Genomic DNA, 18,117 nt, shown 5'->3' with positions numbered 1-18,117 from the left:
CTAGCTCACTGCATCATAACAACTACCTTCCTGAGAGAGGTAGAGCAATATTACATGACTAGACCCAAATAGAGATAATGACACAGCCACCAATGAAAGATAATTTCAAAATACTTTTGTGAATGAATTGAATGAATGAATGAATGAATGATCTACTTTGTTGTTTGAGTAAAAGTTAATTTTCCCCAAATATTTCTGGGGTACAAACTCATGTTGTAAGAGTATCTATTTGTATATTAACACTGATTTCAGAGGCATTACTTTTTCCCCCTTCATTAAACAGTGTTTTAATGGGTCTCAAAATTTTGTGACAGATTTTTGGTCAAGTTGTTTCCATTATAAACAACTGATTTTTAAAAATTAATAACTTAAAAACTACCACACGCACAAATATTCCACAAAACATTCCCCTTTCCTTGTGAAGGTTTTACAATGCATTATAATCATTAGCCAGTCTTTTGCTATTAAACTTAAACGGCCAGTTGAGAGGAGCAGTTCTGAGACCATTCTTCTACCACTGATTAAGACTGGGGTGGCAGGTATTGAGGGAAATACTCATTTAGTCTTCTGAGCTTTCTGGGCAGACTTAATGATTTTGCCAGCTCCAGCTGCCTCCACTGCTTTGATGACACCCACAGCAACTGTCTGTCACTTGTTCTGAGCAGCAAAATGTCCCAGAGAAGGATAGACAAAGAAGCACTCAACACACATGGGCTTGCCATATCAACAACGGCAGCAGCATCAGATTTCAGAATCTTTGGGCCATCTTCCAGTTTTTCCCCAGAACGATCATCAGACTTCTCCTTCAGCTCAGCAAATTTACAAGCAGTGTGAGCTGTGTGACAATCCAGCACAGGTGCATATCCAGCACTGATTTGGCCTGGATGGTTCAGGATAATCACCTGAGCTGTGCAGCCAGCTGCTTACATTGGTGGCTCATTTTTGCTGTCACCAGCCACATTGCCACAACAAACATCTTTGACAGACATGTTCTTGACATTGAAGCCCACATTATCCCCTGGAAGAGTTTCACTCAAAGCTTCATGGTGGCCCAGCTGGTGTGGCTCAGGGGTTGAGCATAGATCTATGACCCAGGAGGTTATGGTTCGATTCCCAGTCAGGGCACATGCCCGGGTTGCGGGCTAGATCCCCAGCAGGGGGCTTGCAGGAGGCAGCCAATCGATGACACTCATCATTGATGTTTCTATCTCTCTCTCCCTCTCCCTTCCTCTCTCTGAAATCAATAAAAATATATATTAAAAGAAAAAAAAAAAGCTCCATGGTACATTTCAACAGATTTTACTTCAGTTTTAATGTTGACTGGAGCAAAGGTGACCACCATGCTGAGTTTGAGGACACCAGTCTCCACTCAGCCCACAGGGATAGTTCTAATATCATCAATGTTGTAGGCATCCTGGAGGGACAGATGCAGGGATTTGTCAGCTGGATGAGTTGGTGGCAGGATGCAATCCAGAGCGTCAAGCAACATGTTCCACTGGCATTGCCATTTTTACAGGTGACTTTCCATCCTTTGAACGCATGTTAGCATTTGGCTTCAGCATGTTGTAGCCATTCCAGCCAGAAATTGGCACAAATGCTACCGTGTCAGGGTCAAATCCAATTTTCTTAATGTAGGTGCTGAATTCTTGAACAATTTCCTCATATCTCTTCTGGCTGTAGGGAGGCTCAGTGGAATTCATCTTATTAACACCAATAATCAGTTGTTTCACACCCAGTGTGTAAGGCAGAAGGGCAGGCTCAGAGGTCTGCTCATTCTTGGAGATACCTGCTTCAAATTCACCAAACATTGAGAGCTAACATTAATTATTAAAGACAAAAGAGGTTTTCAAAAAACATGCTAAAGCTTGAAATTGATACCAAAAAAAAGATCAAGAAAGTTAACAAATAGCCACCCTTTTTGAGCATTATGCCAATGGAATCAATATACTCATCCTTCAAAGGGAAGACTAATCTAAGACCTATACTGATTTCTAGCCTTGAGTATTAAGGAGCGCTGCATTAACTTTCAATTCAATAACGGATAAGCTTTAGTTGTCTCTTTCTAGCGCTGAATGGAACAAATCCATACTTTTCTCATTGGATGACTTTAACTGAGTCGGAGAGAGAAAGCAAGGAAAAAAAGATGGCATTAGCCATATCACACACTGTAGGGGATTTTAATATTACTGTCATATTACATTTCTCTGTAATGAAAGCACCCAAAGAGCGTGACATGTTATTTCTTCAAAGAAGCTTTTCAAAAGGCAAAAGGCTTCCATTGACATGACTGAGAAATTATCTAATAATTCCTCCTAAGTGGATATGTATCCTGACCTGAACATACATATAAATTAATATTTTCCCCAAATATATATCTTATCCATTATTTGTTTGGAATATATTTTCCTTTGCATAAAGCCCCCTTGCTAAGCCCTGAATCAGCTGTCAGGTTAAATGTATAAGTAATCAATAATACAATTCTGTTTTTCAATGTGTATTTGCATAACTAAAGAAAAAAATACTGGTAGGAAAAGAGGGCTCTTATTGATTCTCAGAGAAGCTAGGAGTCATTTGTTTTCATATAAAGTCTCAATTATTTCTGCAAATAGAAAAGGTAAATTTGTGCATAATTCAAAAGCATGGATAATAACAAATTGTATTACATTTGGCTTTGTGCTACATAATTTGGAGGCAGAAATTTTACCTTCCTGACATGTAAGATGCAACTGGAATGATGAGTAGGACTTGGACGAGTTAGAGTGGCAACACAGGGTACAACCTGGAAATGATGTAGTTTAATAATTCTTTATAAAGTACAACAGCAAAAGTTTCTGTTATATTGATAGCTAAATAAAATACATTTTACTCCTGCTTTTATAAAAGATTAGAATTATAAGCTAGCTGATTTTTTTGTGGGATATAAATAACCTTGAATTAAGATTCAGAAAATTTCAATTTTGATCCTGGCTGTCTCACTAACTCATAAGTTTTATGTTCTCATGCAACTAGTATTAGCTTCCTAGGTCTCCAGTATTTTATGTGTAAAATGTTGGAATCGCATTAAGCCATCTCAAGGGTACTTTCCATATTTTAAAATCAGTATATTTCTAATCACTTCTAACACCGAAGCTGACTCTCTGAGGGAAGGAAAATGGGCCCTTAGCACTAGTTCTTAAACTTGTTTCCAGTAGACACACATTAAACAATGGAATACAATCTTCATGTACCTCTTCCATACCTATCCCACCTCAAAATTGTTGAGGCTTGCTTTTTGGTCTTTTTACATGATCATTATTTGTAAATGTTCCATGAAGGACTGAGAAATTTTTTCTAGTACTTAGGTGCAGAACTCTTTTTATATCCATCAGATAAAATTTGTTATACAGATTTTTTTGTCTGTTTTTTTGTGTCTGAAATTTTTGTGTTGAAATTTCTTATGGTTATGATAATTTTTCTAATCTCTACTTGCAGTTTTGCTTTATATATTCTGAGGCCATTTTATTAATGGCATATATGATTAGAATTTCTATATTTTCTTGGTGAATTGATCAACCTTTTCTTATATAGTGATCCTTTCTGATACTTATGATGTTCTATTACTATAATATCTCCTTTAGTTCATTTACCACACAACAGCCAGAGTGATCCTTTAAAACATAAGTATCTGCTGAAAATTGTAATGTTTGCCTTTTGACTCAGAATAAAATTCAAGACCTTTCAATATACCTTCTCCGTTTATTCTGGCAACAGCTGCTCCATTTAGCTCCTTTCTTACCACTTTCCCCTCTGCTCATTCCACTCCAGTTACAGTAGCTTCTTTACTCTGATGGTCCAAAAACACGCTTAGTTCAGGACATTTGATTTCCTCTTGCCCATGCCTGGATGACTCCTCCCACACGCAACTGAATCCTTATTTGTTTCCTTCTCTCAAATCTCCTTATTGGAATGTCACACGTAAAAATGGTGCTCCCGAGCAGGCACACACTCTCTCTCTGACCTTTACTCTCTTTATTCTGTTTTGTTTGGTTGGTTATTTGTGTGTGTGTCTGTGTGTGTGTGTTTAAAGAACTTACATCATCACTTGTTTTCATATATCAGTTCCATAAAATGCTTGTTACTGCTATTTTCACCTCTTACGCCTAAGCATTTCCTCTTTCCCTTCTCTCTCTTTTTTTTCCTGCTGAGATACCTCATTCTTTTCCCACTTGTTACAACTGGTATATTCCAAGAGTTTCAGAATTTAAAATGTGTACTTGAATGTTGAGTTTGCCCTGTGGGAGAAAAGGAAATGAATAGAGAGTATAACAGATAAATATAGGGTGTCTCCAAAAACTGTCTATACACACTGTAAATAATTATAAAGGCAGTGTTTATTAAAATATATTTCATTTTCCAAATTGAACTATCAGCTGTTTAAGTGTGTATACATTTTTTGGGACAGCCTGTATACACACACACACACACACACATATATGTGTGTGTATCTAATGCACACACATATACATACACATATACATATATATACATACACACATGTATATACATACATATATGTGTATGGTGTGTATATATATTCTTCAAGACATCAAAGAAGAAAATGGACATAAATTCAGGAAATTGAAGGAATCAAGGACCTTATATCGAGTCATTAAATATTTTGTAGGACACAGCTGTGACAGCCATAGAAGTGTGTCACTCCATCTCTCTTTAAGGGAGAACCAGAGATGAGAAATATAATCAGCGGCCACACCTTTGGGATCTACCAGTGTTCCAGCTCCAGCCGAGGCCCATCTTTGCTAGGCTGCTCCCATAAGTTAACTGACCACAGTGGGGGTACCGGAGCTGAGCCATTCTTCCCCAGTGCAGCTAAACTCTAATAAGAGATCATTACTCTAGGACCCCCAAACAGGTTGCTCAAGATTTTCTCAGAGCTCATTGTGGTTTGGGGCTCATTTTACCCAATCCTTCTTTCTTCCCATGCCCTTCCCAGGTATCAGAACCACATTTTAGTCTGAATATGCTCTCTGCCTACTCCTGTTCCATCCTTATATCCTTCATAGGTATCCCGCCACATCCCCCAAAAAATCTCTTTTACTTTTATTTCCATTCTGCTTCTGCTTCCTGACAATAAACAAACTGACAATAAATAGTAGTTCTTATTTGAGGCTTTTAAAATATAAATCGCCAGGAATTTAATTGGGACAGGTTTGAAAACTGCTATTTATTTATTCAATAAATATTTGAAAATCACTAGTACTCATATTGTCTAGAACATCTGACACTATAAATTTAAGATTTAATTAAAGCAATTTTATTTTTTGTCATTTGGAATTCAGAGAAAATATCTCCTGTTCTTCCATTGTCTGAACCATGATTGTAAATTATCAGAGTGTCACCTTATCTCTTATGAAATGAAATAACTTTCATTTTAAATTACTAGGCTTCATAGACTAGTCAGGTTTGCCAGATAATAATAGGCTATAAAAAAATAAAGAGAACAAGTAGCTAACTACCCAATTAAAGAGCAAAATAAAAACAATGCCAAAGCAGAAGATTCTATTTCTGAAACGCTTAGGTTATTCAAATAATTGAAGTTTGAATAGAAACAAACAGCATAACAAATTATTATCAAGGATTTGGAATAGATTTATTAATAAAGTAAAGTCTACTTCCCTTTCCTGCAATATATGTGTCCTGGAAAGTTTTATGCAAATTGAATTTGTCTAATCAAATCATGTACTAAAGCTTTTTATTAAGGGAAATTATGAATCTCTTACCAAAGAATTTCCCAGAGTTTTATACTGGCTTTGCTTAAATCAAGGTGAATTCTCAAGATGGCATATTTCAATATACTAAAAATGACAAATAACTGGAGAGGAAATATCTAATAATTAAATTCAAAAGCTATATATTGGAGTCTGGACTCCTACAAATTAAAAAAGGAAATGTGCCTAGTTCAACTCAATTTCAGTAAATTTTAAAAATAATCAGTTCTTTTAAACTAATACTTAGCTGTTTAAAATATTTTGGCCCCTTTTTCAAGTTACCTTTCTTTTCAAGTGCTCAGGGACACATTTTTTATCTCTAATATATGTTATTAGACTCTCTTTCCAAAAAATATTTTTATTGCAAATATGTAAAATCAAGATACTCTGTTACCTTAGGTAATATTGATATAATGTTTTAACTTATAAAAATCCTAAATTAGAGTTTATATAAAAGAAATCCCCAAAAGAGTAAAAGGTGGTGAAGGGAAGATGATAGTTAGTTGCTGTGGAAGAACCATGATCTGCTAAGTAATAACTGCAACTTCTAAATGTCAAAATCTATTATTAGATAAAACCACCTCAACTCCTTCCATCACCAGAAGAAATTGCCATACTAAACTTCCAAATTCCACTGAATAACTTATTTTCTATAAAATTAATTCTTATTTTCATAACAGAGTCTGAGCATATTACTACGATAATTAGATGTATTAAGGTCAATAGAAACCTTGATGTGCTGATTTCATGAAAAGTTTTACATATGGATGAAAATAAAAATGGGGAAAAAATTGTCCCTGCTCAGAATTTTGGAACACTAAATGGCAGCCAGATCGTAGATTTTTTTTTAATTTCAGTTTTACAGAGTTTCCCAAACGGTTTTAAAAAATTTTTGCAAGCAGATTGCTTCAAAGGGACAGCTATTTCTCCCGACTTCACTTAAGTGTCTGTAAGCATGATCTTGATGGGTCACATACTAGGTGTCTACTGATTATTCAGTACTTACGGGGTTATCTTGGCTTGCCATTCAAAAGCAGAGCTAATGTAGCATGCAGAGAACTACCTTTGAATTCTCAGTCACTGTTAGCCTTTTTAGCATAAAATGTCATGTGCTGTAGACTTTGAAGACACAGTGGCTGAATCCACATACTTTCAGTTTTCGAACAAAATAAAAGTGTAGAATTGTACAACATCACATTGCCCTCACCTAGGGCTGAAGTTCAGAAAGCATTCAAAAGAAATTATAATTAACAAAAACTATTTAACGAAACTCATCAGTATCCCAGCTGCACAGCAGTAATCTGATAGCCGAGACTAAGTTTAACTTCATATATATTCCAGAAGTTGTTTCTCATGATCCAGTCTTGACTCTTGAAATTATATTAAGCATTGTTTTGATTCTTCTTTGAATATTTAATGTCTCCAATTTATTATGTATTTATTCTCACACCTTCCATTAGAGAAAAGCATCATTCCAAACTACCATTAGGAGTTTCAATGATATTATCACAGTCATCTAGATGATATATCCCCCTCCCGACTGACAGAAGGACAATCTTTCATTGCTTCTTTTCAAAATAGAATATAGAAGTTGGTTTTATCTTTAGTTTGTTAAACAATAGAATGATTTTATTTTTCTGTTAAAGGGGTGTTTTTAAATGTAGTGTTTAAACAAGCCAGGCTGCTTGAAAATAGCAATTCAGAAAAAACACATTTGAATAACCTTGTATTCCTTAGTGATTTAAGATAGAAAATGAATGTCTATAGAACTTATTTGCAAACAAAACTCGTGATGATGCTGGGGGGCTCTCAGAGGTAGCCAATAACCGCTCTGCAGAGGAACTTGAAGGAGCTCCCTCTCGTTTCCAGCCATACCCCGTTCGCCCCCCTCCCTCCATCCCAGGTAACTCAGAAAACTCAAAATTCTTTGCTTAATATATTTCTCTTCATTTTTCTGTTTGTTTTAATGCCTATTAAGAAATTCCTGCTTTCACTTCATTTCCCTTGCTTTCTATGTGCCCCAAACTTAGCATTCTAAGGCTATATAAAATAAATAAGATGTTCTCCTAACTTTAAAGATTTTTTTTTTAATATTGGAAAGAGAAATATATGTTCACAGATTACTTTAGGTAATGATCTCCCTTTTTATTGCTAGCATTGGCACATGTACTCCTGAAACATATATTTTAGGAAGGGCGCAGAAGCCACTAGCTGCGGCACGGTATAGTAAGTGCTATTAATGACAGAGCTGTGAAATGTTGGTATCTCTAGGGAAGCACAGAGCGAGGAGCAAGGAACTGCTCCTTGGGAAATTTATATGTGATACCACCCCGAATACAGGTAATATTCCTGTTTCCTTATCTGTGTGGGATTTTGTAACCTGTAAAATACAGGAGTTAGAGTATGAAGAACCCAGGGTTCAAAGTCATTTAAAGGGTGAGTTTAATTTCAGAGAAGTATGAACAGTTTAATTCTGAAGGATTTTGAGTAGGACATTCTTGCTCTTGGTTATGCTGGACATGAAGATTTAATGTAATGGAATGTGAATTTAGAGTTCTGAATGTGCTAATTTTATAATTCAGGGGTTCTGTGGAGAGCCTATGCCTGGGGAATTAAGTTTAACCGATTTATGTTAAAGAAAACTAGTAAAGTTGAGAGCTTCAGGACAAAATGGCTGTGAAATATAATGCAATATTTTCTTTTTATAATGGAAACTTTACTGTCAAAGAGGCTCCTCTATTTTTCCTGTAACATGCATGAGGATCTGTTGAAGAATTTTATAATTTCTTTTACATGTTTTTTGTTTATTTCATATTTAAACATATATTCTGGTTTAAATTGACCCACCCTTTTGTATTATTTGCATTCTGTGCCAGTCACCTATTACTTACCTAAAAATCACCCCAACATTTAGAGATTTATCAAATTGACTAATTTTATTATATTTTTGATGGTTCAGTAGTTTGAACAAGGCTCAGTTATTCTTCTTCTTCTCCATGCAGTGTTTAACGAGGTTACTTGACATTATTCAGCTGAAAGAAGCACTGATCTTGAGGGCCCGAGGCAGCTTCACTCACATGTCTGGAGACTCTGCTGGCACAGCTGAAGGCTAGGCTCAGCTGGGACTGTCCACACGTGGCCTCGCCTGCATATTCTCAGGATAGTCAAACTTCTCTATGGCTCTGGACTCCCAAAGAAACTATTCCATGAGAGGTGGGTGGAAACTAAAGTCTACTGATAACCTAGCCTTGAAAAATCGCATATTGTCACTTCTACCACATTCAATTAGGAAACTAGAATTCACCTTTCAATGGGAGGAGTAGTAAAGAATTTGCAGCTATCTCTAGTCTATTACAGTCTGATGTTTAGTCAGCAATTACTTATATTTTTGCCACTTGGGAAACACACTTAATGCCTTCTCAAAGCCTCTAATAGTGTCATCTCATTACAACACCGGGCTCAAGTTCAAATTCCAGGATTTTGACATCAGGTCCAGTTTAGAAAATATACCTAAATTCTATTCCAGCTATGTATTTCTACATAAAAATGTATCCCAAAATATAGTAGTTGGAAAATACATTATATTAATAGTCCTCATAATTCTGTAGATTTACTTGGCCCAGATATGTGTTCTCATTCAGTATCTCTCATGATGTTAAATTCAGGCAGGGCCTGGGACTTGAGTTACCAAAAGACTTCTTTACTTATATCCAGAGCCTGGGCTGAGATGCTTTGAAAAAAATGAAATGCTGTCACCCATATTCCTCCATGTAGCTCTGAAAATGGCTTACTTTGGTTTCCTCATGGCAGAATAATTGAACTTTTTACATAATGGTCAACATCACTCAGAGTGAGTGTTCCAAAAGACAGGGAGCGGAAGATGCCAGTCCTTTATAACGGAACTGGCACAACATCACTTCCACCAGAATCTGTTGTTCAGAAACTTCCCAGTATCAGTGGAAGGTACATACATCCATTACCCATGACAGAAGTGTCAAATAATTTTTAGTCGTGTCTAATCTGCCACAGTCCCAGCTCTGGCAACAAATTATTTACATTTCTTCAAAAACCAAAATATATTCATGCCTTCCAAGACTTACCCAATTATAGTATCAGGCTCAAGGCTTAGGATCTTTTCACCTAAATAAGTTTCAAGAGTGGATGAGATTCCCTGGGTACTGTTTCCCTAATACATCCTCTGGTAGAGTTTCACTGAAGTCTTTTGTACTAATGAGACAAGTTCTCTGACCCTCTCACACATGTCCAACAAACATTGACGTGGCAGTCATAAGATAAGCACAATAGACACTCCCTTTCCTGGGGGTGCAGGGAGAACAGCAACCACAGAGCAGTCTTTATGGCCCATAGAAATTCTGAAATACAGCTGTGCACATGTTGACAATGCATCCATTAGGGACCTCTTCTGATCCTCGGAGGTGATTCCTTGGCTCCGCTCTCTGTTTTTGTTATTGTTACACCCTTGAATTCACCCTTTCTTTTCCATAAGAAGTGGCCAGTGTTTGACACCCTATAGCCTTTTCATTCTGTTTCCTATTTGTAGAAATTTGGAGTCCTAAAGCCACTTTGCCTGCTGTACTATCACTATTCCTTTTAGGCTAAGCTATGGTAAAAGTATCCAAACACTTTGTGGGTTTCTATAAAACATATTAGAAATTCACTCAAACAAAAAATACACCCACAAATTGCCTTGAGACAAGCCCCTCACCCTCACTGGCCAGCTGGGATACTGTTGCAAAATGATGTCTTTAAGTTTATTAGATGTCCTTTTATCTAGAAAAGAGGATCTACATGTCATGACCTTAAATCTTTAGAAGACTTCAAAAAAGGCCATCATCCCCACTCTTAGTTTCTTCTTTACAAAAGGCGACAGTTTATGGCCTAGGGTTGGTGTTCTCCTGGAGACCATGTCTTACTTTGAGAGTATTTTACTAGGAGGGCTAGATAATGGGAAACAGTTTTAATTTCAGCTCTGGTATGTCCTAGCTCCTTTATGTTTCCTCTAAATTCTGCTGGAAGACTAAAACATTTTATCTTTAGGTTACCTCTCTTTTCATATTTTGTCTTGTAGAAGTTGGCACTTTCTATATTCTACCTAGAAATCTCTCCAGTGAGATTGATGAGTTCATTCGGTGACCTTTCTATTTTTCACATTATTGCAGATAAAAGAGCTGCTAAATTTTTGCCACTATGTAAAAAGAGTGCTTTTTGCTCTAACTTCTAAATGTTTTTACAGTCCTTCAACCCTTCACTCATACTCTTTTCAAGACCAGTTCAACTTTCAAAAAAATGTCCTCAAATTTTTTTACATTTTCTACCCGTCACCTGTGCTCAAAGCCAGTGTAGTATATTTCAGGTTTGGGTAAAGGCAAGCTCCCATGGCCTGCTGCTAAATTCTGTTCTGGTTATCTATTACTGCAAAACAAATCACTCCAAAATTATCAACAACAAAAAATAATAGTCATTTTATTACACCTTATGGTTTTGTGGGTCAAGAATTAGACGAGGGCTCGGGTAATTTTATTATATTGCCTGAAGTTACTTGGTGCTCAGCTGGCAGAGGCTGGCAAAGGTGGTCAAATATGGCTCCTCACTTGTCTGGAGCCTTCACAGGGATATTGAAAGACTGGCCTCTTCTGGGACTGGCAACCAGGATGCCAACAAGTGGCCTATCTAACTGAAGAGTCTTAGGACAGAGGACTTCTTACATAGTGTCTTAGGACTCCAAAAAGAGTGGTATATAAGGTCTCAGTGGAAATTGAAAGCTTCTAATGACCTAACTTTAAAAATCCCAGGATGTTACTTCTACTTTATTCAATTGGTCCCACAAGTCATTACAACCAAGATTTAGGTGAAGTAATTTATATGATGAGCAAAAATATACTCTACATCTTAACTAAAGGAGTAGCAAATAAACTTCAGCCTATTTTAATGTACCACACATTTCTTATGTGTGGTAAATTATGTAGAATAATTTTCAAAAAAGCGTATTTTGATACGGACTTTTGGTATTTTCTATACGATGTTTTGAAACTGGCTGTTAATTCTCCAATAAATAATTTTGTTGTGTTTAAGATTCATATCATTGCCCTAGCCTGTGTGGCACAGTTGGATGGGTGTCATCCCATGAACCAAAAGGTGTCTGGTTCGATTCCTGGTCAGGGCACATGCCCGGGGTGTGGACTTGATCCCCAATAGAGGGTGTGCAGGAGGCAGCTGATTGACGTTTCTCTTTCCCTCTCCCTCTCTCTTTAAAAATCAATAAAATGTATTTTTAAAAGGATTCATATCACTTGTTTTCATGAGAAATTCTTTGAGTTGTAATTAGCCTGCAAATGCATATTTAAAATAATAAACATCTAAATGTTTCAAGTGAGTGCAATTACCATTCCTTTCCGAAGTACAGATATTTCTTTGGGAAGATAAAATGTTATGTAGGAGTTAAGTGTAATGGTTATGTTTAAAATTAAATTTGAGAAAGTTTTCATCTTCCAAAGTGAGACCAGCTTATATTAGTTAATATCAAGCTCATCCCCAGACAGCTGAATGAACCCATCAAGATCTGAAAATTATCTAGATGAGCCCACTGTAAATGACCTCCTACACTTGTCCACTTAGTTAATGCTTATTATTTAAAGACTGAAATTTAGCATGGTTATTTAGTGTTTTATGGCTATTGATATTTGAATATTACCTTTAAAGCTTTATTTCAAGCAAACATAAAAGTAATGGAAATCCTAAAATTAAGAACTGTATATCTAACCATGGTAAGTAATAAACATTCCAAGTACATTTGAGATCTCTATGTGTAATTTACCATTAAATTATCCTGCTTCCCTATACTCCAGAGATAATAACAATCTTAATTTTTTTGTTATCCTCAAGCACTTTCATAATTCTAATATGTAAATATTTTTCTATAAATAAAAATAACATTGCTTTTTGTTTTAAAAAATATGTTATATAGATTCTTTATTGTATGCAATGATTTTTTATACTTAACATTATATATTTTTAATTCTTACCATTTTAAAACACATTGTTCTAGTTCAATCATTTTTACTATTGTATTGCATTCCTTTATATGTCTAGGCTACAATTTATTAAAGCATTTACCTCTATAATGGCATTATGTTATCATCTTAGGCCACCAGACACCATTTTGTAGACTAGCTGTATGTAGAAATTTGGTTTTAAATTTTATATCCTACTATTTCGAGTTACAAAAGCAATGAAAATTCCTTACACCAGTATATATTTTGTTCATGCTCAGGATTTGTCTCATGTATTCAGCTAACAAACACCAAATGTAATACTATTCATGTTGACACATTCTATAGTTCACAACTCTGCAAAACTAGCAATGTTCATATAAACAGGTTGGCTTCAACCACAAGGAATATTAAGAAAATTTCAAATATATATATTTAACTATTCTGTACAGATTTTGCTCTCAATCCTGGAAAACAATTTGCATGTTTTCCTCACACTTTAGAAAAATCAAAACGAACTCCTTACCACTTTACTTTTTAGTTTTGGCCTGGGATCTTTGCTCTAGGTGTGTGTTAGAATATAAGGAAATATTTTGTGTGAGATTGGCTAACATCTTGTACTAAGAAGACATTATTGAGAGTTTAAGTGCACCTCTTAAATGAATAACCATGAAGAACTATACATAAAATTAAATCAAATATTGATTTCATTATTCAGATTCTCTTTTAGTGATTCTACACTGTGCTGGCCTCTCCTGTGTAGATACAAATATGTTATTTTTATGAAGCAATTCATGTGTACCAAGTGAAGGGAGCCATTATTTCAATAAGCTCAGAAACATTAAAGGCAATATATAATCAAATGCAGTTTTGTGACCTCTACTCCCAATGATGTCTGTGCTGCAAAATGTTGACTTATCTTAATATCAAGATACTTATGTTGAAAATATTTGCACTTCTTCATTCACTATTAAATGGAGTTTGATTTTCAAACATGAGTAAATGTCTAGACAGATCCATATTAAAGAATCATATAAATAACCTTTATGTCTCAAGATAATACTGTTAGAAAGGATTCAGAATTGTAATTATTTTTTAATAGACCAAAGAGTGACCTAATTTAGTGTCCTTATTTTTAATCGTAACAATAGTTTCTATTTCCATCCTTGTAATAGCATTTATGGACTTGAGGGTCCACAGAATTGAGGAAAGAGTTTACATTAAATAATTATGAAGAATTTCCTGAATAAACATTTTCAAATAACAGTGACTTATTCACTTTTTGATAAAAATTGTTTACAAACATTTCAATTTTATCCTGCTTGAATAATGTTTAAATGTATCAATTTGCTACATTCTGTCTTGACTTGATTTTAGAGCTATGTCCATCTATTTAGGTTTTGCTATTAGTCATTTAAAAAAAAAAAAAAGATGTTTTTATTGATTTCAGAGAGAGGAAGGGAGAGGGAGAGAAAGAGAAACATCAATGATGATAGAGAATCATCAAGTGGCTACCTCCTGCATGCCCCCTACTGGAGATCAAGCTGACAACCCAGGCATATGCCCTGACCAGAAATAGAACCATGACCTCCTGCTTCATGGGTTGATACTCAACCACTGAGCCACACCAGTCAGATAGTCCTTTTTATAGCAGTCCCTTTATCATTTCCTATAATGCTGGTTTTGTAGTGATAAAGTCTTTTAACCTTTTTTTTGTCTGGGAAGTTCTTTATTTCACCATCCAGCTTGATTGAAAATCTTGCTGGATAGAGTACTCTTGGTTTCAAATCCTTGTTTTGCATTACCTTGAATACTTCATGCCATTCCCTTCTGGCCTGTAGCGTTTCTGATGAGAAGTCAGATAACAGCCTTATGGGAGTTCCTTTGTAGGTAATAGATTACTTTTCTCTAGCTTCCTTTAAGATTCTCTCTTTGTCTTAGATTCTTGACATTTTAATTATGATGTGTCTGGTTATGGGCCTCTTTGGATTCTTCCTGCTTGGGACTCTGTGCCTCCAGAACTTGTGTGCCTTTTTCCTTGCCCAGGTTAGGAAAGTTTTCTGCCATTATTTCATCAAACAGATTCTCTAACTCCTGCTTACTTTCAACCTCCTCTGGCACTCCTATAATAGGAATACTGTTACGTTTTATGCTGTCCCACAGCTCCCTTCGACTGTCCTCCTGTTTTTTAATTGCTTTTTGGTTTTGGGTCTCTGATTTTTTTCTACGCTGTCTTCTAATTCACTGATCTGATCCTCAGCTTCCTCTAATCTGCTGTTTATTCCTTCTAATGTATTCTTTATTTCTGCTATGCTATTCTTCACTTCTGACTGGTCATTTTTCAGTTTCCAAATCTTTTTTCATGCTCCTGAGTATCCTTACAATCAGTATTCTGAACTCTATATCTGAGAGATTGCTTATCTCTGTTTCATGTGGCTCTTTTTCTGGAGACTTCTCTTGTTCTTTCATTTGGGGCTTGTTTTTTGGTCTCCCCATTTTGGCTACTTTTTTGGGGTTTGTTTTTAAGTGTTAGGTAGATCTGCCAGGATTCTCAGTCTTTTTGGAGGGTCTCTGGTGCAGGCCAATGTCAGACGCAGTTTGTGCCTGGCCCTGAGTACCTTGTTTGGGGCTATCAACAACCCCAGGCTTGAGGTCTCCACTGCTGGGGCTGGATGCTTTTGGACAGGACCAAGATGCACACCAAACTCTGCTTTTCAAAGGCCTGGGTCCCAAAACAGATCAGGTAAAGACTCAAAGTACCCTGAAGTCGGCCTCAGTTGGTAGGCTGGTTAATCTTATTCTCTTAATGAGCCTCAGGCTGTAGAAACTCCTCTGAGGGAGGCTCTCCAGCAGGGTGGGGCAATTGCTTGCCCCCTCAGGCAAAAGCCGAAAATTTGCTCCCTGAGAAAGATGTCCCCCACAGTCTGGGGGAATGACTCTCCCCAGACTCTCCCCGAGCAGCTCCAGTCCACTCCACTCCCCCTCCACCAGAGCCCAAGGTGAGTGGCTGCTTACAAAACATTGTGCATTCATTCTTTAAGAGGGTGCCTGCAGTTCCAGCTGCCTCTCCCTGTCAGACAGAAACCCAGCTGCTTTTCACAGCCAGATGTTATGTGGGCACCTTTCTCAGTTCTGATGCTCTTGGCTGGGAAGTTGCGCCTGGGGTTTAGGCCCCAAAGTCCTCAGTGGGAACCCCCACAGCTCAGATATCCCTCTGGACCTTCAGCTGTTGCCTGTGGGAGCCCAGCCAGCCCTCTCAAGTCAGCACTTCCTACCCGTCTCTGTGCAGTCTCCACTTTCCCTCTTTGGGTATGAGGGTGCTCTCCAGCTAGTCTTCAGTTGGATTTCAGGATGGTTTTTAGGACAGTTTTTCTATGTTTTAGTTGTAAATCCAGATTAGTCCCTGGGGAGTGTCAGTGTAGCTTCCACTCAGTTCTCCGCCAAAAGCTTATGTCAGTCCTTTTTAAATTATCACAATTTCAGAGCAATCCCATTTTCTTTGATTCATCTAGGTATTAAATAATGTTTTATAAATATTTTTCCTAAGTTTATCTTAAATTTCTATGCCTATGAATTTTATATTAAAAATTCTCTATGAACACCATCATTAGCAGGTGTCACCTACTTTCATGATAATGTATATATTATATTGATTCTGAATTTTCAATGTAATTGTAATTCTGAATCATATTGTAAATAACTAGGAATTGTCAGGCCACAAATCCTCAAGTTGAAGTCTTTACATATTTTTAAGTAATATTTATTTAAAACTAAACTTAAAGCACCATTTGTTATTTGGGTTGTTTTCACAATCAATGCGTTAACATTCATTAGCAAAACAGAATCTAAGCGTTGCATGTAGTGAACAATTGTCTTCATATTTTAATCCAAATCTATTCTTCTGAAGTTATAGATGTTTATAGATGTTTATACTGTATTTGAAGCTCTTTCAGTCATATATTGCTATGCAACAAACCACTCCAAAACATATTGGTTTAACACAATCTCAGGTTATTATTTCTCACAACCCTATCGGTTGCTGGAGCAAATTTTCTCAAGTTGGCCCCACTTGAACTCATTCCTGCAGCTACATTCAACTATCAGTCAAATCATGGCTAAGCTCAGCCTGGATGTTTGAGACGGTGGTTTTTCTTCCCAGGTAGTCTTTTATTCTTAAGGAGTTCTATTGATTTCTTCAGATCATGGTAGTCTCAGGGTTTCAAAAGGGTTAGTCTGGCTATATAATGTGTGGGGTCCCCTGAAAATGGAAGCATGGGGCTCTCTTGTTTAATAATTGTTAAGTGTTTAAAGGTGTTGATGTTAGAGTGTTAAACTGATGTAGGTCCTTCGAAGTATGGGTCTCTATAAGACTGCACAGCTGCAAGCCCACGAAGCCAGTCCTGGAAAAGGGCAGCAGTAGAAGCTACAAAATTTCTCAGAGCCCTGAATCTTAAGTCACACAATTTTATACCCGCCAGATTCTATGGGTTAACACAGTCCCAAAGCCAGGGCATGTTCAAAAGGGTGGATCAGGATGGGAATAATATGTGACTATATTTTGCAATCTACCTCAGAGATATTTTAATTCCGCTCCTTCTTACATCATCTAGTAATGCTCAGCATCTTTTAAAATTTTTTTTTAAAAATCAACCTTTAAAAACTTAAATTATTTAATGAAATCAAGTGCACTCTTCTATTTCCAACCCTGTTTACTTAATTTTAAGTATTTGATGAACTAGGGAAGAAAGATTGAAAATGAATTCATAAAATTATTTTTGTAAATGTATAGATTGAAAGAAAAACATATTTGGAAGGAAAAAAGAAATCTTAAGCGCCCATCAAGTTGTTTATAAGACTATATAGAGATGTCCAACAAATAACTTACTGCAGGCAAACGCATCTGGGTGGCTGTGTATGGAGCTAGTCTATTTCAACAAAACAGAACCCTGTGATCCCCAGATCTGGTGTAAACCTCATAAAGCACCAGAGTACTGTGCTATAATAGCTCAGATGAAAATTATCCTCCGAGTGTGCAAAACAGATCAGGCTGTGAATATACATTTATGACCTGTAGTTAAAAAGGACTACTTTGCTTTAGAGAAGACAAAGAAAAACTTTGTAAACCAAAATCTTTAAATCTAAGGAAGAAAGAGAAAAATCTGGGGTACTGTCATTTCACTGTGGGCCACCCATGTCCTTAGAGCAATAGTGCTAAGGACACTGCTGCAATTGAAAATAAAAGGCTTTTTTATGCGGGAGAGATTCAATTCATTTTTTCACCAACACTTGGTGTTTTTGGTATTATTCTAATACTATTGTCTGATTTTTATTAACTTTTCTTT

General features: G+C 36.4%; 1 pseudogene across 1 annotated transcript; it reads right to left on the bottom strand.

Annotated features, from left to right (window-relative positions):
- Positions 1-555: 555 nt before the first annotated feature.
- On the bottom strand, positions 556-1,808 carry LOC308560948 (elongation factor 1-alpha 1 pseudogene; annotated as a pseudogene). The gene is made up of 2 exons: positions 1,287-1,808; positions 556-1,050 (listed from the first exon to the last, which is right to left on the bottom strand). The product of its transcript is annotated as an elongation factor 1-alpha 1 pseudogene (transcript).
- Between the last annotated feature and the right edge of the window lie 16,309 nt (positions 1,809-18,117).

This window comes from Miniopterus schreibersii (genome assembly GCF_964146895.1).
Source record: "Miniopterus schreibersii genome assembly, chromosome: 8".
In the NCBI taxonomy this organism is placed as follows: Eukaryota; Metazoa; Chordata; class Mammalia; order Chiroptera; family Miniopteridae; genus Miniopterus; species Miniopterus schreibersii.
The sequence above is the reverse complement of the archived record's forward strand: the minus strand, read 5'-3'. Positions and strand labels throughout refer to the sequence as shown.